The sequence below is a fragment of the Pristis pectinata genome, chromosome 9 (genome assembly GCF_009764475.1).
Source record: "Pristis pectinata isolate sPriPec2 chromosome 9, sPriPec2.1.pri, whole genome shotgun sequence".
Lineage (NCBI taxonomy): Eukaryota > Metazoa > Chordata > Chondrichthyes > Rhinopristiformes > Pristidae > Pristis > Pristis pectinata.
Window position 1 is genome coordinate 55,363,072 of NC_067413.1, and position 20,709 is coordinate 55,383,780.

A 20,709-nucleotide genomic window follows, 5' to 3' on the forward strand; every position below is an offset into this window, starting at 1 on the left:
AAAGGAGGCATAGGAGAGAAACTTAAGATGATAATTTGTAGGAGACAAGAGAAACTGGTGTATTCTTCACAGTTCAGAATGATCCTAGAATAGTGACTAATTTGGCAAATGAGAGCAAAGTCATTCTAAATATTCATGTTACAAAGCACACACTTACTTGGCTGTTTTTTTCAGCTTCTTCATTTATTTCCTTTCTAATGATTTTCTATTTCGGCTTCATGTTCTTTTCCGCAAGGCACGTAGATCCTTCTGTAGCTTAGTATGTTCTTTACGCAATTTTTGTTTCTCATTTCTGCCTCTTCCAGTTTGCGACCCAATTCAGTTTGCTGCTCTCGCATGTCATCTAACAACTTAACCAGCTCCAAGTCAGATTTTGACTTCTCTTCAGAACTTTCCTCAAAGATCTTAAGCAGAGAGATTTTTCCTGCAACTGCTCTTGCAGAACCTTTATCTCGTTCTATAGCCCTCAGATAAAGAACTGTTCTCCAATCGTGCCTCATTCCCAATGTCATCCTTCAAGGTGAGACCACCTTCCACTTCTATCACATGTTTCTCAGTAATTTCCTTCCACCTTTGTAACTCCGCAATTCTCTTTTCCATCTCAATTATCTGTTCATCTTTTATGCTCAAACTGTAGCATTAAATTATCTAATTCATCTGTCTTCTCTTTTTGTTTTTCTGCCAATGAGTTGTACATATGTTTTTGTTGTTCAAGCTCTGACTGAAGCTGTTCTGTTTTCATCTTCCTCTCTGCTTCAACTATTTCTAGATGTTCTTGAATATTCATGCAAGGCTCAGTGACTTCTTCAGAGTCATCTGTTTTAACACTGATTTCTTTGTATTTTTGCATCATCTCATCTCTTGCCGATATCTCCGTCTGTAGAGCCATTATTTTTTCTTCATAGCTTGCTCTCAATGCTTTCAGAGAGTTCTCCTTCTCAAGTTCCATTTCTTTTCTCACTTCATCAGCCAACTTCTGTTTTCCTTCTTTTTCTGAAGCCACTGTAGCTTCTAAACTTATAATTTTTTCTTTCAAGGCCTCATTTGTTGCATCTTGCACTTTTGCTTTCTGTTTTAAGTCTCTTAAGTGTTCATCCATGCATTTTTCTTTTTCTTCCATTTGGTTTGTTAGCTGTTTTCTTATTTTTGCAATTTTCTGCTCTGCTTTTCTCTTAAGTTCAGCTACTTTAGTAGCACTCTCTGTTTTCACTTTAGTTTCTAAATCCTTCAATTCCTGCTCCTTGTTATTTTTAAGATCTAATTTAAATTGCTCCCATTCATTTTGTTTCCCTGAAAACTCAACCCTCAGTGATTCAATCTCTTGCTCAAATCTTTTAATTTTTTCTTCAGCATCCTTGAACTTGATGTACTGTTCAGAAGCTTCAGCCTGAACCTGTTCCAGCCGTAGCCCCATCTCCTGCAATTCAATTTCTTTCTGGTGCAATTGTTTGTTGACTTCTGCAATTTCAGATTGCTGAGACTTCATAGCAATATCTTGATCAAGTTCTGCTATTCTAGATTTAGTTGCTTGCAGCTGAGCATTCAGATCATCAACTAACTTCTCTTTATCTTTTTCTGCATGTTCCCTTTCAATTCTAACATTTTCTAAATTGTTAGTCAGCTTTTCTACTTCTGCTGTCAATGATGACAATTGACCATCCTTCTCTTCATTCTGTTAAGAGACATCTCAAATTTTGACTCAAGCTCTTTGATTTGTTGTTATGCTGTGCAAATTTTGATTCTGCTTTTTTCTTCCATTCTGTTAACTTGCTTTTATATTGATCTACTTGTCCAAGAGCTGAAATTTTTTCTTGAGAAATAGCTTCAATACTCGCAGATAGTTGACCTATTGGTCCCAGCAGCTTTTGTTGTTCCACTTGATTTTGTTTGTTAAGCAAGGATATAGCTTCTTCTTTATCTGCAAGGACTAACACTGTGCTGAAGCTGCAGCTTTAAATTCCTTATATCTTCCTCTAAACTTAAGATGTTTGAATCTTTTTCCTTCAGCTGTTCAGTGATGGATTTGTACATATTTGCATTTTCTGCCAGTTCTGTTTTATAGTGCTCAATGCATGTCTTCTTCTCTTCTAAACTTGATTGCTGATTTGTAATCTTGTTGGAGTGCGTCACGCTCTGCAGTAATGACTTGCAATTCAGATTGCAAGGGCCTTAAGTTTTGTTCCTTATTTTGCAGTTGTTGTGTGATATTCTGCACTGAATTATTTAATAAGACATTTTGGTTTACTAATTCTTGAACGCGAGTTTCTAAATCATCAATTCTACAGATCCTTCTCATGAGTGCCTTCCTTACCTTCTCAATTTGAGTTTGATAAACTGTAATTCGCTCATTGAGGTTGCCGATTTATCAAAACAGAACGAAGAAAATTTATTGGTTTGTAGCTCTATTTTTCCACCTGCTTCATTGAAACAATTTATTAATTGTTTGACTTGGTTCCCAAATTCAATTTCATTCTGAAGTTCAACAGTATTTTCTTGAAGCTCTTTTTCATGTTTGTTGTTTTCCTTACAATGCAGGTTTTCTAACAGCTGGAGTTTATCTTCTGCTTCCTTCAACAAACAGTTTTGCTCATGAATCTTCCTCTGGCTTTGTTCATGGTGTTTTTTTTAAGCTCACTTAATGTATTTTCTAACTCTGTTCTTTCCAGTAAAGTTTGACTGGTGGTCTCTTCAAGGGTCTCTAATTTAGTTTTAAGGACTATTTCACTTTCATCAAAGCACCAACCTGGTAAGATGCTTCTTTGAGTTCCCCTTGGAGCTGTTGCATTTTATTTGCTTTTGAAGCAATCTCCTCTGTAAGCTCTATGACCTTCCTGGATAGTTTGTCCTTGTCATCATTGGAGACTTCGAGGCAAAGTTTCATTTTTGTAAATTCTTGTTCCTTTTCCTGAAGCTCAACTCATGCTTTGCTTTTAGTTCTTCTACCTCTTGATCCAATCTATACACCCAACTCTGATTCAGTTCTGCAACCTCTTTTTTGTGAATCTCATTAGGACTTTCCAGTTGCTGTTTCTGACTGGATTCCAACTGGGCCACTGTTTCATTAATGCCTGTAGAACTTGAGTGTGCCATTTCCACAATCTGTTCATTGAACATCTGGTTCCTTTTGAATCAATTCCTTTTGTTTCTCTTCCAGTTCTGCTTTTAGTTTATTGTCCAGTTCAGAAAGTTGAAACTTAAACTTTTCTTGCATTCCTTTTCTGCTTTCCTTCAATTTTTTCCAATTTTGTTTCAAGTGTTCGGATTTTCTTTCCATATTCCTCATGAAGTGAAGCAACTTGGTGTTCATGCTGTTTATGTTCATCTGCCCGTTGTTGACTGACCTCTTCTGCTTGTTGTTTTTGACAGTTCAGTGCTTGATTAAGTGCCTTTTGTTTTTCTCTGAACTTTTCTGTATCTGCGCAATATCGAATCCCAGCTGAGTAATTCTACTTCATATTCTTCGGTTTAGGGAAGCTATTTTTTGTATCAATTCATTGTTTTTTTCTTCCAAGCCTCTGAATTCCTGTGTCTGCAATTTGTAGTTATCTAAATTAGCAGTGACCTCATTAAGTCTGATTTGACATGACAATTCTTTTTCTTCTAACTGTCTGCTAAGATTTAACTTCTCAGTCTCCAAGTTCCTCAGCAAGTTCTGTATTTCTGTTAATTGTACTTCATAGTGTTGACGCTGGTCATCTAGCTCACAAGTCATCTTTTCTTTTGCATTTTCCTGCTCACACTTTCGGGCTTGGCTCACAATTTCAAGTCTGCAGAAAACTGCTGCAGCTTCTTTTTGAGTCGTTTCAAGCTCATTTGTCAATCTTTCATTTTCTGTTTGCAGTTCTTGTACATTTTTGTCTTTTCCTCAAGAAGGTGGTGAAGGCTGTTCAACTTCTCTGTAAATATTTTCTCAAAGTCCGCATATGGATTGTTCACTGTCTTTTCTTGTAGCTTCAATTTTGTCATCGTAGTCTATTTCCTTTTGTTTTAGTTTTTTCTCCAAGTCTTCCTCAATTGAAGATAATTTATTTCCAACTCTTGGCGTACTTTAAGTATTTCTGTCATCTCAGTTGACAACATCTCCAACTCGGTTTGTTTCAAATCAAGTTTCTCCAGTGTTTTTTGGTTCATTTCCTCAATGTGTGCATGGAATTGGGTTTCCTTCTCCTTCAAACTGTGCTTCCAGTTCTCCACATTTTTCTTCAAGCTCTCCACTTAGCCTGCTGCTGATGCAATTTTTCAGTCCATGATCGTTCCTCTTCCTGACTTTTATTTTTCAGTGCCATTTGTTGTTTTCAATTAAGGCTTTCATTTCTTCTTTGTATTTAGCCTTCTCTGCCTCAAGCTCTTCTGATTTCATTTCACTGTCTTGTGACTTTTGTAAAAGTAAACTTTCCAATTCCAATACTCTCTGTAAAAAGAAAGAATCCTTTGAATTCATATACCCTGTTTATGGTGTGCCAATAATTTATCAGTAAATCATTAACAAATGTTTGGTCATTGAACTAAGCAGACAAAGTTGTTCCTCAAAAAATTTGCATTCAACTAAACTGCAAAAAAAGGTCTTTTTAAATAAACTTCATAAATACTATTTCCAAATTTAAAATATACAAGATGACACATAACCAAAAAAAATCCAAAGACAGTAATGACCCTGATTTTTAGTGCAAGCAGCAAAGGAAAGGCCACGTTACAGATATTCAGTGGCCAAGCCAGTAGGGATTTTATACTTCGTGTCCAAATGAAGTTGGTAACTTCTGTAGGGGATCTGTGATATCTTACAGTAGGGAAGCTGTTCAAACAAGCAAAATGTAGAATCCTCAGACAGGATGCAAAGAGTGAAATAGATGCAAATCATTTTACATGAATAAATATAGTTAAAAGGCAAGAGTTGAAGAGAAAGAATAAAACAGTCCAAAATATGTATGAAAAGTCTAAAAAATTAATTTAATTGACAGAATGCAACTGCAGATTCATAAAATTTGGTTTAAGATCAAAGAGGTTGTTCAAATGTAATTATGATTTATCTTGCTATCTGAACACTCAGTTAAACCTGAGTAAGCAAGGTTCAAGTTTTCTATCACAGTAAATGCCATAAATATTCAGTAGGTCAAGCAGTGCCTTTACAGAGAAACTGTCAATATCTCATATCAGCAATATTTCATTTCAGATCCTTCAGCAGAACTGAAATGTTACCACACACTGCATCCTGTAATGACTTCATTTTGTTAAACCAGTTCCTCTGCCTCAGCCATATGTGCTCCAATCACAACACTTTCTCATAGGTACCTCTTGGAGCCCTTGTCAGATCTCATCCATTTCCTAGACCTCTGCTCACACCCACTCTCCTCAGACAGAGCAAAGATAGAGTTCCCCTGGCCTTATCCTTTCATCACAACAGCCCCTGCCATGAAATGATCATCCTTTGCAATTTCCATCAAGTGCAATGAGATTCCACCGCCAGACACATTTTGGTTTGTGACAACACACACAAAATGCTGGCGGAACTCAGCAGGTCAGGCAGCATCTCTGGAGGGAAATAAACAGTCGATATTTTGGTTGAGACCCTTCATCAGGACTGGAAAGGAAGAGGGCAGAAGCCAGAAATTAGGTGCTCAGGGGAGCAGCAAAGGCTGGCAGGTGACAGGAAGTCCAGGTAAGGGGGGGGGGGGGGGGGGGGGGGGGGAAGTCGGTGAGTGGGGGAAGGGGGATAAAAGGGAATGATGTAAGAAGCTGAGAGGTGATAGGTAGAAGAGGCAAAGGAATCCGGTAGGAAAGGGCAGTAGACCATGGAAAAAGGGCAGGAGGTGGGGAATAGATAGGTAGGTCATGAGGGTGGGAGGGGTAAGAGAAGGGTGAGTGGGCCACAGGAATAAGGGAAAACAAAAGGGGGGGGGGCGGAAGGGGAGGGGTTACTGGAAGTTAGAGAAATCGATGTTGAGGCTGTCAGGTTGGAGACCACCAAGGTGGAATATGAAGTATTGTTTCTCCAACCTGCATCTGGCCTCAACATAACAGTAGAGGAGGCCATGGATAGACATATCAGTATGGGAGTGGGATGTGGAATTGACGTGGCTGGCCACCGGGAGAACAATACTTTTGTGGTGGTGGAGTGAAGGTGCTCAACGAAGCAGTCACCCAATCAGCATCAGGTCTCACCAATGTAGAGGAGGCCACACCAGGAGCACTGGATGCAATAAATAACACCCTCGGATTCACAGGTGAAGCGCTGCCTCACCTGGAAGGACTGTCTAGGGCCTGGATGGTGGTGAGGGAGGAGGTGTAGGGGCAGGTGTAGCACTTTGCATGATTGCAGGGATAAGTGCCCGGAGGGTCATCAGTGGGGAAGGACGAGTGGATAAGGGAATCGGGGAGGATGTGATCCCTGCAGAAAGCAGGGTGGTGGGGGAGGAGGAGGGGAGGGGAAGATGTGCCTGGTGGTGGGATCCCGTTGGAGGTGGCAGAATTGCAGAGAATAACATGTTGGATGTGGAGGCTCATGGGGTGGTAGGTGAGGACAAGGGAACCCTGTCCCTGTTATATCGAGGTGGAGGGGGGTGAAATGGGATGAGGGCAGACTTGCGGGGAATGAGGAGATGCAGGGTGAGGACTGCATTGATGGTGGTGGAAGGGAAACTCCGTTTACTGATAAAAGAGGACATCTCAGATGTCCTGGAATGGAAAGCCTCTTCATGGATCAGATGTGGCAGAGGCAGAGGAACTGGGAGAAGGGGATAGCATCCTTGCAGGTGGCAGGGTGCGAAGGGGTGTAGTCAAGATAACTGTGGGAGTCAGTGGGTTTGCAAAAGATGTCTGTGGTTAATCTGCCTCTGGAGATATAGAGACAGAGAGATCCAGAAAGGGGAGAGAGGTTTCAGAGATGGACCAAGTAAATTTTGGTTTGTCACCTTCTCAAAGGCTATTAGGAAAAGGCAATAAATGCTGGCCTTCTTCAAATCTCAAAATAGTGCAGAATTTGTCAATTTTATCAGCTTTGTTACTTACTTCTATCCTGCCCTCAAATTTGCCTGAATAATCCTTTACTGGATTTCTCGGTCTCTATTTCAGGAGACAAACTATCCACCAATATCCACTGCAAACCTATGGACTCCCACAGTTACCTTGACTACACCTCTACCCACTCTTTCTCCTGCAAAGATGCCATCCCTTTCTCTCAGTTTCTCCATCATTACATCTGTTCTGAAGACCGAAGCTTTCCACTCAAGGACTTCTGCAATGCACTCCTTCAGGAAACGTGGCTTCCCCCACTGCAGTTGATGGAGCCTTCATATGCATTTCCTCCATTTCCACACACAGACAGAACAGAGAAAGGGCTCAGAGACACAAGAGACTACAGATGTGGGAACCTGGAGCAAAAAAAAATTGCTGGAGCAAAAAAAACAAATCAGCAGTTGAGCAACATCTGTGGAGAGAGAGGAATTGTGGACATTTCAAGTTGAGATAGAGCTCCCCTGGTCCTCACTTTTCACTCCACTTGGCTCCACATTCAGCACCCCTTTGCCACTTTCAGCAGCCACGATGGGATGTCTTTCCCTGTTTGCCCCCCACCTCCCCCCCCATTTTCTGCAGGGACCACTCACTCCATGACTCCCTGGTCCACTCATCCCTTCCTGTCCTCTGGAACTTTCCCCTGCAACCATAGGTGGTGCTACACTTGTCTCTACATCTATTGCTTCCTTACAAATGTAATGAAAATTAGCTTTGAGCAGTTACACCATAGATTACAAGATGAGGACAAACACAAGTTATGTTGTTGTGGCAATTATAGAGACCTGGTTGAGAGAAGGACAGGACTGGCTGCTTAATGTTCCAGGGTGTTCAAGAAGAGACAGAGAGGGAGGTAAAATGGGGGAGAAGTTGCATTAATAATCAGGAACAATATCACAGCTGCACTCAGAGCAGAAGAAATGGAAGGATTATCAACTGAGTCTACATGGGTAGAACTCAAAATAAGAAAGGTGCTGTCACTCGGATGGGTTTTTACTATAGACTACCAAATAGCCATTGGAACACTAAGGAGCAGATATGTAGGCAGATTATGGAAAGGAGCAAACCCAAAAGGGTTATTGCTGTGGGTGACTTCAACCTCTCCAACAGAGACTGGGAACTCCTTAATGAAAAAAAGTTAAATGGGGCAGAATTTGTTAGGTGTGTCGAAGAGGGTTTCTTGAAGCATTATGTGAATAGTCCAACTAGAGGGGAGGCTAGACTGGATCTTCTACTAGGGAATGAGCCTGGCCAGGTGACTGACCTTTGAGCGGAGTGAACACTTGGGAAACAGTGATCACAACTCCTAAGCTTTAAGATAGCTGTGAATAAGGATAAGAGTGGACCTTGCAGTGAAGTATTAAATTGGGGAGGGCAAATTATGAGGGCATCAGACAGGAACTAGGGAGAGTTAATTGAGAGCAATTAACAATGTGCTGGAGGAACTCAGCAGGTCATGTAGCATCTGTGGGAGGAAAGGTGCAGGGTGTCAACCCAAAACGTCGACAATTTCTTTCCTCCCACAAATGTTGCATGACCTGCTGAGTTTCTCTAGCACATTGTTTGTTGCTCCAGATTCCAGCATTTCCAGTCTCTTCTGTCTCCAGAGTTAATTGGGAAGGGTTGTTTTCAGGAAAATCTACACATGACAAGTGGAGGTTGTTTAAAGACCTGCTGCGCAGAATTCAGGACTGGTTTGTTTCAATAAGAGGGAAGAACAAAGATGGTAAGGTACTGGAACCTTGGATGATGAGAGAGGTAGTAAATTTAGTCAAGGAGGAAGGAAGCATATTCCAGGAAGCTGGAATCAAACAGAGCCTTTGAGGATTATGAAGGAGCCAGAAGCAAACTCAAGAAAGCACTTGGGAGCTAGAAGGGGTCATAAAGTCATTGGTGAGGAGGATTAAAGAGAATTCCAAGGCATTTTACACATACATCAAGAGCAAGAGAATAACTAGGGAGAATATAGGATCACTCAAGGTTAAAGGAGGGAACTTGTGCTTTAAGGTGGAGGATGTGGGTGAGATCCTAAATGAGTACTTGGTATTTACCGAGTTGGTATTTACTGAGGAGAAAGATGTAGAGGACAGTGAGATCTGAGGGGAGCATTGCTAAGATGCTAGGCCATTTTGAAATCAGGAAGAAGGTAGTGTTAGGTCTCTTGAAAAACATTAATGTGGATAAGTCCACAGGACCTAATGGGTTACTAAGGAAGGCGAGAGGTGAGATTACTGAGGCCTTAACCAAGATCTTTGTATCTTTGTTAGCCACAGGTGTGGTGCCAGAGGACTGGCAGGTAGCTAATATTGTTCCTTTGTTGAAGAAGAGAAATAAGGATAATCCTGGAAATTATAGACCGGTGAGTCTCATGTCAGTGGTAAGGAAACTAATGGAAAGGATCCTTAGGGATAGGATTTATGGGCATTTGGAGAAGCATGAGCTAACTAGGCATAGTCAGCATTGCTTTGTGCGGGGCAGGTCATGTCTGACTAATCTGATTGGGATTTGAGAGGAAGTGACGAAGGTGATTGATGATGGTAGAGCAGGAGATTTTAGTAAGGCATTTGATAAGGTCCCACAATGGTAGGCTCATCCAGAAAATTAGGATGCATGGGATCCACAGTGACTTGGCTGGTTGGATCCAAAATTGGCTTGCCCATAGAAGACAGAGGATAGTGGTGGATGGGTCTTATTCTGGATGGAGATCTATGATATACACACACAAATATGTTTGCAGGTGACACAAAGATTGTTGGCATTGTGGAGTGCATTGAAGATTGCCAAAGGATACAGCGGGTACATCAGGATAGAAAGGATACATCAGTTATAAATATGGGTGGAAATGTGGCAGAAAGAGTTTAATCCGAGCACGTGTGAGGTGCTGAACTTTGGGAGATCCAACATAAAGGGAGAGTACACAGTTCATGGCAGCATCCTTAACAGCACTAATGAACAGAGGGATCTTGGGGTCCAGGTACATGGCTCTCTAAAAGCAGCTGCATTGGGTGGTAAAAAAGGCATATGGAATGCTTGCCTTCATTAGACGAGGCATTGAGGTCAAGAGTCAGGAAGTTATGTTACAGCTTTACAAAACTCTGGTTTGGCCATATTTAGAGTATTACATTCAATTCTGGTTACCCCATTATAGGAGAGAGGCTGGAGCTGGGACTGTTTTCTCTGGAGCGGTGGAGGCTGAGGGAGATTTGATGGAAGTTTATAAAATTACACAAGGCATAGATGGAGTAGACAGCAAGTATCTTTTTTCCCAGGATTGAAATGTCTAGTACTGGAGGGCATGTATTTAAGGTGAAAGGGAGAAAGCACAAAGAAAGACGTGAGGCAAGTTTTCTTTTTACACAGAGAGTGGTGGGGCCTGAAATGCATTGCCAGAGATGGCAGTAGAGGCAGATAGGATAGGAGTGTTTAAGAGACTCTAAAGTAGGCATGTGAATATTCAGAGAAGGGAGAGACATGGCTAATGTACAGGGAAGACAGACTAGATAAATTATGAGTCATTGATTTATTTAGTTCAGCACAACAGCATGGGCTGAAGGGCCTACCCTGTGCTGTACTGTTCTATGTTAACATAAACCTAAATTAACGGTAAGTTAAACATAACTTATATAGAGTCATACAGCATGGGAACAGGCCCTTCAGCCCAACTCAGCCATGCTGACTTGCGTTGGCCAGTGGGTTAGTCCCATCTACCCACGTTTGGCCCATGGTCTTCTAATCCTCTCCTATCCATGTACTTATCTAGATGGCTTTTTAAATGTCACTAATGTACCTGCCTCAACCACTATTTTTGGCAGCTCATTCCAAACACACACCTCTCTTTGTGTGAAGAAGCTGCCCCTATGTCCCTTTTAAATCCCTTGCCTCTGATCTTAAACCTATGCCCTCTTGTTTTTAGCACCTCCTCCCTGTCTATGCCCCTCATGATACCTCTATCACGTCATCCCTCAATCTCCTATGTTCCAAGGAATCAAGTCCGAGTCTATACAACCTCTTCTTGTAACTCAGGCCCCCAAGTCCAGGCAACATTCTGGTGAATCTTTTCTGTAAACTTGCTAGTTTAATAATATCTTTCCTATGACAGGGTGACAAAAACTGTACACAATACTCCAAGTGAGGTCTTTTATAACTGCAACATAAACTTTCCCAATCTCCTATACTCAATGCCCTGATCTGATGAAGGCCAAGGTGCCAAATGCCTTCTTCACCACCTGTGACAACCGCTTTCAGCGAACTAATGCACTTGCACACCTAGTTCCCTCTGTTCCATATACTACTCCCCAGGTTGTTTCAAACACAGGAATTAGAAATAGGAGTAGGCCACTTGGCACTCATGCAGACCCAATGCTGATAGGCTTTTGAAGTTAGAACCACAGCAGCAGAAAACTAAAAGAAGGGAGTCAAAACAAAGTTTATTCTCTGATTAGCCTGTACTGTACTATCCAGCTGTGGACCATGCTGTGAAACAATGAGAGAAGAATGGAGTTCACTGGTACTAAAAATGATGTGTCTAAAAGGTAAACCTTGTAAGTACCAAAGATTCCAACTGCACAGTGCAGATAAATTCCAAGAAATTACCTTAAACAATGGGAAAGATACCAGGATCTAAACACAGTAAGATAATTTTGGAATATATATTTAGAAGTTCTTCACAATGAATGGTTACAATCTGTAAACTATGCTACCAACAAAAACACTGAAATTATTGCAGAGCTGTTCAGTGCAATGATTGGGAATTACACATCCTTAAAATCAGCGCTGATGCAAGCCAAGTAGATACCTTTATTGCTATCTCATGTTCCTATTCTCTGATGTTTTACTCTCACTGGAAATTGAAATATAACAGCATATTGTCCAGCTTTGTGATGTAGCACATCATTGCATAACTGTAGAAAGTAAACCTGTAAGGCTTACTAATGGTGCAAAATATCAAGCATCACGGTCATGATACTTATAATTGGAATAACACCTCAATATTGCAATGATTCATAGTATCCTCCATGTAAATTTGAAATGCATAATTATGCGGCAGTTTAATTACAATGGCAAAGTTAAAGCCACACAAACTTATCTTACTGTTTTGCAGGTTTCCAATTCTCCTTGCAGTTCCTGGATTTGCTTTGTTTGCTTGTGCCTGAATAGCGTCTCTTTGCAATTCCTGTTCTTCCAATGCCAACAAGGTTTGCTGTTCTTTCTCTTGCTGTTGTTCTCTATACTCAGCATGACATTTATCCTGTCAAAATAATTTTGGACACATTAAACAAGTGATGACCCTCATTCCAAAGATCAACAGCATTTAAAAGCTGAAATTATCAATGACTGAAATTACTTAAACATGAGCAGTATGTGAATTTTCATATCAACAGACTGGTTTGGAAGGTACAAATGGAATTCAAAGCTGAGAAGTGCAAGGTAATGCATTTGCAGAGGGCAAACAAGGCAAGGAAATAAACAATAAATTATACCGTGAAGTGTAAAGGAAGAGAGGGATCAAGTTCATGTGGACAAATACCTGAAGGGGAAGATACGTGAACAGGCAGATAAAATGGTTAGTAGGGCACACCAGATATTTGGAGTCACAGGAGACTGCAAATACTGGAATCTGAAGCAACAAACAGGATACTGGAGAAACTCAGCAGGTCAGACAACATCTTTGGAGGGAAATGGATAGTTGGTATATCAGGTCAAGACCATTTCCCACCACAGATGCTGCCTGACCTGCTTAGTTACTCCAGCATCTTGTATGCTACACTGAATATTTGCCTTTATTAGCTGAGGTGTGGAACGCAAGAGGCAGAAGGTCATGCTAAAATTGCATTAATCATGAATTAGGCGACAGCGAAAAAACCCTGTATAGCTCTGGTCACTGGACAACATGAAGGATGTGATGGCACTAAAGAGGGTGCAGAAATCATCTACAAGGGCGTTGTCAAGACTGAAGAATTATAGTTGAAAGAGAGACTGCCTAAGCTAAGGTCATTTTCTTTGGAATGGAGGACAATGAGAGAGATTTGAGGGTGGATAAATCTACAAGGCCTACACTAAATAAACCTATTCCCCTTAACAGAAATTAGTAACAAAAGCTCACAAATTTAAGTTAACTGGTAGAATAACTGAAGGGGTGTGGAAAAAAAAATTCCACTCAAAGAACAGAAATGACACTTAAAGAATACTTGGATGAGTACCTGAAGGGTAATGGTTCAGAAGCTGGAGGCAGGACAAACCTAAAGTCCATTTTTGCCTGCCATGGGCATGGTGGGTCAAATAGCCTTTTTCTGTGACATATGTACTTTTTTAAATTTAAAGCTGTGCACACACTTTAACATAAAGCAAATTAACACTTTTTAAGAAGTTGCCTTTGTAATATGAATGTTTCTGTGACCTGGTTTAACTGAAACTACCATATACTAACAGGATCAGTTAAGTCTGCAGAAGATTGATTGATCCAAAGGCACTATCAGCCCTCTACTACACAGATGCATTTCTACAACAGAATAGATTGAAAAATAGGTATTTTTGATTTTTAAATACCTATTTTGATAAGGATAAAACCTTGTTTTATTATTTCTTACGAAATTAAATCTTATACTGTAGCTTTACACACAGGACAAGGAGCTACATGGTATGCAAGTCATGTAAACTTGTTTCCTAATTACCCCAGTTAATAAGTTATTGTTAAACCCCAGCAAACAAGCTCATATACAACAATTTTAATCAGGCAAATTTTCAAGCATAACTGCCTGGATCTTTTTCATGATAACATTCGTTTTGTTAAAAAAATAAGAAGTACAATCAAAAGTGTTGACAACATAACATTGAGAATGGATACCTTTGAAAAAATTAGGAAACAGTGTACCAGGATCAACCCAGTATCTGTCAGAATTTTATAAATGCATTGACTCAAACCTCATTTTAAGTATTAATGAGACACAGAGTCCAGAGTTTGTTGTTTCATTTTGCAAAGTGTTCTTTAATGTCAAAGGAAATGATGGGTCTATTTAGCATGCATTAAAAAGCTTATGTTACTTGGTACATACCAGAGCTGTTTTCAGCTGTTCCTGAAACTCCTGCCTGGAAGCCAGAAGTTGCTGCTCAAACTCCCTCTCTTTACAGGCCAATGCTTCCATATGACTTTTTTCCAACTCTCCAATATGATCTTCAGAGGATTTCTATAACAAGCAGCAAATTTACACCATCAGACTCCTCAGAATATGCACAAACCAGAAGGAACTTGACTACTCAAAATAACTAGATCAGTATCTTGAAATCTATTCAGATTTTTCTGCTTAATACAAATAGTCCTCTTCCCTTAGCTTTTGTTAGCAGTGAATTCTGGTGAATCTACATTATATACTTTCTGCATGTTCAATATCCTTTCTATGAAGTATTGAAAACTATACAGAGCTCTAATTGCCTCTCAAACATTTTTGTTCTTGTTATCCTATTGTGGAACCCAAACTTTTAACTCCCTTTTCACTGCACTCATTTTGTCCAAGTAGTTATACATTTGAATCACAGATCTTCTACATCAGTTTGTCCACTGAATTTACAGTACCATTCTTATCTATTGTACAAAATAGATTAGTTCATGGTTTTCCACATGGAGCGGTACCTGTTCCACTGATCCCTCTTCACCTCTGAGCATTTTGAAAAATCCAACTTGATGTTTGCTACCCTGTAGATTCTATTCTTGTGCTTCCCAAGTCCTTGTCCCAATCATCCAAAAATACAGAAACCAGAATTGATCTTGCAGTGAGTCCAGAAGACATGACTCCCAACAGACACATAATGAATTAATTTATCCTCACACCAAATTTGTTTCACTTTAAAATTATCTTTAATCCATAGAGAAAAATGAGTAATATATTGAACACATGCGTGATAACTTTCTGGTATCATATCTGCATTAAACATTTTGCAGTGCACGGTGGGTTACATATTCAGTACTTACTATGTTTATTGTTATTCATTGCTCCTCGAATTGTGGTTGTATTGATTCTGATAATTTTCATACATGCTCCCTTACCTAAATTTTTTTTTTAAACTGAAACCATTTTAACGTTGGTATTTTTTGCTGACTCATGTCAAAGTTCAAGTTTTGCAGTTATCATGACAAAAATATCAATCGGTTTTAGTTGGGTTTACAATTATTTGATCTTACCCTTCTTTATACCCCTCACTGTCAACTCACAGAATATTGAAAGAAGTGAGGAGATTGCTGGGGCTTTGACAAGGATCCTTGTGTCCTCACTAGCAACAGGTGAGGTCACAGAGGACTGGAGAGTAGCAAATGTTGCGACTCTTTTCAAGAAGGGAAATAGGGATAATCCCAGTAATGTTAGGCCAGTAGCCTCACATCAGTGGTAGGGAAGCTATTGGAGAGGATACTGAAGGATAGGATTTATGCACATTTGGAAAGGCATGGCCTGCTTAGGGACAATCAGCATGGCTTTGTGTGGGGCAGGTCATGTCTTACAAACTTGACTGAGTTTTTTGAGGAGGTGACAAAGGTGCTTGATGAGGGTAAGGCAGTGGATGTTATCTACATGGACTTCAGTAAGGCATTTGATAAAGTCCCTAATAGTAGGTTGATTCAGAAGACAAAGGTGCATGGGATCCAGGGTGAATTGCAGGTTTGGATTCTGAACTGGCTTGCCCATAGAAGACAGAGTAGGGGTGGAAGGCTGTTATTCTGGCTGGAGGTCCGTGATCAGTGGTGTTCTGCAAGGTTCGGTGCTGGGACCTCTGTTGTTTGTGATATATATCAATGTTATGTATGAAAATGTAGACGGGTGCAGATGTAAATGTAGATGTAAATGTACAAGTCTGCAGATGACACCAAGATTGGTGGAGTTGTGGACAGTGTAAAGGACTGTCAAAGAATACAACGGGATATCGAGCAGTTACAGATATGGGCAGAGAAGTGGCAGATGGAGTTTAATCTGGGCAAGTGTGAGGTATTGCATTTTAGGAGGTCAAATGAAAGGAGAAAGTATACAGTTAATGGTAGGCCCCTAATAGCATTGAGGTACAAAGGGATCTTGGGGTCTAAGTCCATAGTTCACTGAAAGTGGCTACGCAAATGAATAAGGTGGTAAAGAAGGCCTATGGAATGCTTGCCTTCATTGGTAAGGGTTTTGAGTATAAGAGTAAGGAAGTCATGCTGCACCTATATAAAACTTTAGTCAGACCACACTTGGAGTATTGTGTGCAGTTCTGGTCGCCCCATTATAGGAAGGATGTGGAGATTGTGGAAAGGGTGCAGAAGAGGTTTACCAGGATGCTGCCTATATTAGAGGGTATGAGCTATAAAGACAGGTTGGAAATGTCAAACACTAGAGGGCATAGCTTTAAGGTGAGAGGGGGAAGTTTAAAAGAGATACGTGGGGCAGGTTCATTTTCCACACACACAGAGTGGTAGATGCCTGGAATGTGCTGTTGGGGGATGGTGGAAGCAGAAACGATAGTGATGTTTAAGAACCATTTAGACACATGAACTTGCAGGGAATGGAGGGATATGGATTGTGTGCAAGCAGATGGGATTAGTTTAATTTGGCATCATGGTCAGCAGAGTTATCGTGGGACGAAGGGCCTGATCCTGTGCTGTACTGTACTATACTATGTTCATTGTTCTACGATACACTGGAATTGGAGACAGTCCAACACAGAGTCATGATGCTAATTCCTGGGATTAGAGCATTGTTCTATTTTGAGTTGCTACAGAAATTAAATCTATGTTCTTTGGAGTTTAGAGTAATGAGAGGTGATCACAGAGGGCATGACAGAGCAGATGGAACATAGAAAATGACACAGTACAGTACAGGACAGGCCCTTTGGCCCATGATGTTGCGCCGAACTAATTAAACCAATGACTCCTACATAATCTAATCCTTCTTCCCTGCACATTGACCATATCCCTCCATTATCTGCATATTCATGTGTCTATCTAAAAGTCTCTTAAATGCTCCTATGTTTTTTGCCTCTACCACCACCTCTGGCAGTGCATTCCAGGCCCCCACCACTCTTGCCTCACACATCTCCTTTGTACTTTCCCCCCCTCACCTTAAATACATGCCCTCTTGTACTAGACATTTCAATCCTAAGAAGAAGATATAGGCTGCCTAGTCTATCTATGCCTTGCATCATTTTATAAACTTCCATCAAATCTCCCCTTAGTCTCCACTGCTCTAGAGAAAACAGCCCCATCTTGTCCAACCTTTCCTCATAGCACATGTCCTCTAATCCAGGCAGCATCCTGGTAAACCCACTCTGCCCCCTCTCCAAAGCCTCCACATCCTTTCAATAATAAGGTGACCAGAAATGAACACAAAACTCTAAATGTGGCCTAACCAGAGATTTGTAAAACTGTAACGCAACTTCCTGGCTCTTGAACACAATGCCTCGACTAATGAAGCCAAGAATTCCATATGCCTTCTTTACTACCCTATCAACCTGTGCGACCACTTTTAGGGAGCCATGTACCTGGACCCCAAGATCCCCCTGTTCACCAAAGCTGTTAAGGATCCTGCCATGAACTGTGTACTCTTCATGTTGATTCTCCCAAAGCGCAGTACGTCACACTTGCCCGGATTAAACTCCATCTGCCACTTCTCTGCATATATCTACAACTGATCTATATCATTTGGTAATTTATCATTCTCTGCAATCCATAACACCACCAATCTTAGTGTCCTCTGCAAACTTACTCACCCACCCTACCACACAGATGTCGAGATGTTTCCACTGGTGGGAGAATCTCAAATGAGGGGAGTTAGTTACATATTGGGGGATGGGGTGGGTGTGACTTAAAACTGTGAGTTGCAAGAATAACCATGCAAAGGGCAGCAAATTCTCTACCCCAGAGGATTGTAGGGGCCATATCATTGCGAGATTTGAAGAGGAAGTAGATACATTTTTTGAAAGATCAAGGAATTAAGGACTCTGGTGAACAGACACAGTAGAGGACAAGGCCTGGGGCAGATCAGCCATGATCATATTGGATGGTGGGACTGGCCTAAGGGACTGAGTGGCTAAATCTTGCCTCTGTTTTCTTATGTTCTTCTGTTTATCCAAACAAAATTTTATCTATCAATTTTCTTACCTTCATTATATTAACAGCTTCCTGCTTAACTCGTCTGAGTTCCTGTTGCAAGTTCTTCCGTTCTTCTTCACCTGCTTCCTCTACAGCTGTTATACGATTTTCCATTTCTTCCTTCAGCCTTTTATATTTATCTTCTGATTTCTGAGCTGCGACCAGTGCTTTTTCAAGCTCTTCAAATGCTGGTGAAACAAAGAAAACGATTCAAATCAAATGGCTGAATTTCATGTAGCTTTTTTGACAAAACCCAAATTCTAAAGCTTGAAAATTAAAAGCTCATTAAAATTCAGCTGAGCTTTACCTAGCCCCAAGTTTCTCTTGCCTCCGAATAGGTTAACATTAAAGCATCAGGCTGGGGCAGCAACCATTACAATTCGAGTATGCACCAGTTATCATCCATTATTGAAAGCTGAAATTGCTCAAAGTGCACTTGGCCAGGTTAGGCCTTGCAGTGTACGGTTGGTAAAGCAAAATAGGGCAATGAGAGCAGTGAACACGATGCGCTAATAAAGTAATTTATCATGTTGCATTGCTATATATTGCTATATTGCTAATAAAAACTGTCTGAAACCAAAAAATGTTTTGGAGTTTAGGAAGGGAATAATTAAAAGCCATGTGACTAATTGAACCCGAATTTTGAACTTCATGCTCCAAATATTTCCATTCCAAAGCAATGTCACTGCTTGCTCAAGATGGATTGCATCTACTAAATGCCCAATAAGTGCATTTATAAGTCATTTTGTCAACACTTTCTTGAGGGTTTGCACTGTGATATTGCTTTCCCACAACACAGCCACACATTTGCTATGCTTCTGAATAAATTACATTTAAGTTTTAAAAAATGGCAGGCAATATTTAATTTGATAAAGTAATAGATATAAATGAAATGTGCTATCAATTACTTTAGGTTTTCAGTCTACTATTGCATTAACTAAAGTTATACTTCCCCAAAATGTCAGTGAGATGAATGCTCAGTTAATCTGCTGAGCTCATATTCACTGTAAAACACTGGAAAAATGGTGAAAGAACTTGAACTTTTTTTTTGAATAACACAAGAAAATCCACATCCATCTAAAGCACCAGAATATCAACATACAGTGCAAACCCACCCAAGAGTTCCACAGCTATTTCAACTATAATGCCTCACACCTGGCCTCCTGTCAGGATGCCATTCCAGTCTCCCAGTTCCACCGTGGCTGTTGTATCTATCTTGATGACAACACTATCCATACATGTGCCTTTAAGATCCCTTCCTTTTTTTCTTAACCATGAGATAACTTCTACTATGGCTGACAGAGCTCTCAAGCATATCTCGTCTACCTGGTACTTCTCTCTTCTGATTCCCTCTACTCCCTGCAAGGCTAGAGATTCCCTGGTCCTCACCGAACATGTGTTCACCTTCCATATTCAACAGATCATTCTTTGCACTTTCCATAATTTTCAATTAGATTACACTACCATCTATGCCTTCCCCATCCCTTCCCTTTCAGCCCTTCCATCTCCCTTTCCCTTCTCACAGCACTTCCCTATGCAAACATAGGCCATATACCACTTGCTCTTTTATGTCATCACTCCCATCATCCAGGGACTGAAAAGGTCCTTTCTGATGACATAGTGATCTGCTCTGCCACGTGGTCTCCAATACATTGGAGAGGTCAACTGCAAATCAGGTGACTGCTTTGTGAAGTACCTCCATTCAGTCTTAAAGATCAATTCTGAGCTTCTAGTTGAGTGTCACTTTAGTTTTCCATTCCACTATCTGCCTATAGCCTGCCTATTCATTGTTCTAATGAGGCCCACCCAGTGTATGCTTGTAAAAAAGCACACCATCTTCTTTCTAGAGATGTTGCAGCCATCCAGACTCAATATCAAGTTCAACAAATTAAGATAACTTGCCTTTCCTGTTCATTTCAGAGCTAGCCTGTTCTGCTGCAAAGTTAAATATTTGTAACATTCTCTCCCCACAAAATTTCCTGATTTGGTGAAAATTTCCAGCATTCTCCTTTTGGTTTCTGCAACGTCTCTGACTTGCATTTCACAGCTTCAACATGTCTCCCTCTCTGTAAATGCCCACATTAATCTATCAATCAGACAGTTCTGCAATAATGGGATCACCTCTGCAACAATCAGAGATATTCCTTTTGTTTTATCCCTTCCTCCCCTACCCTCTCCAGTACTTAAAGTTAACTTGTTTTCTCACTTTCCCAGTTATGATGGAGGTCTACAACTTGGCCATTTCTCCTTCCACAGATGCTGCTTGATCTGCTGTGCATATCCAGCATTTTCTCTTTTTATTTTAGTAATAGGGGTTTTGAGACATTGGCTATCTTTCATAGGGTGTGTCCAAAAAAAAACAGCACTCTACAGTGATGGAAATATATTTAAGTGACCATTTAGATACTGGATGGGTAATCCAGATGTTGGTGTTAATAAAATGAGAATTTAAATTAAGTTTTTGAATTCTGGAATAAACAATTGCTGAAAATTTAAAAAAAGTAATCAAAAGGCTTTGTTATAAATCCAAATCTTCTACTAATGTTTTCGTAAGAAACAATCATAACAGGTTTGTTTTTAACTCCTATGCAGCC

The 20,709-nt window shown here is 40.4% G+C and overlaps 1 pseudogene; it reads right to left on the bottom strand.

The window, feature by feature from the left end:
• LOC127574521 (golgin subfamily A member 4-like) overlaps positions 1 to 20,709 on the bottom strand; it is a 247,048-nt pseudogene that overhangs the window by 81,742 nt on the left and 144,597 nt on the right.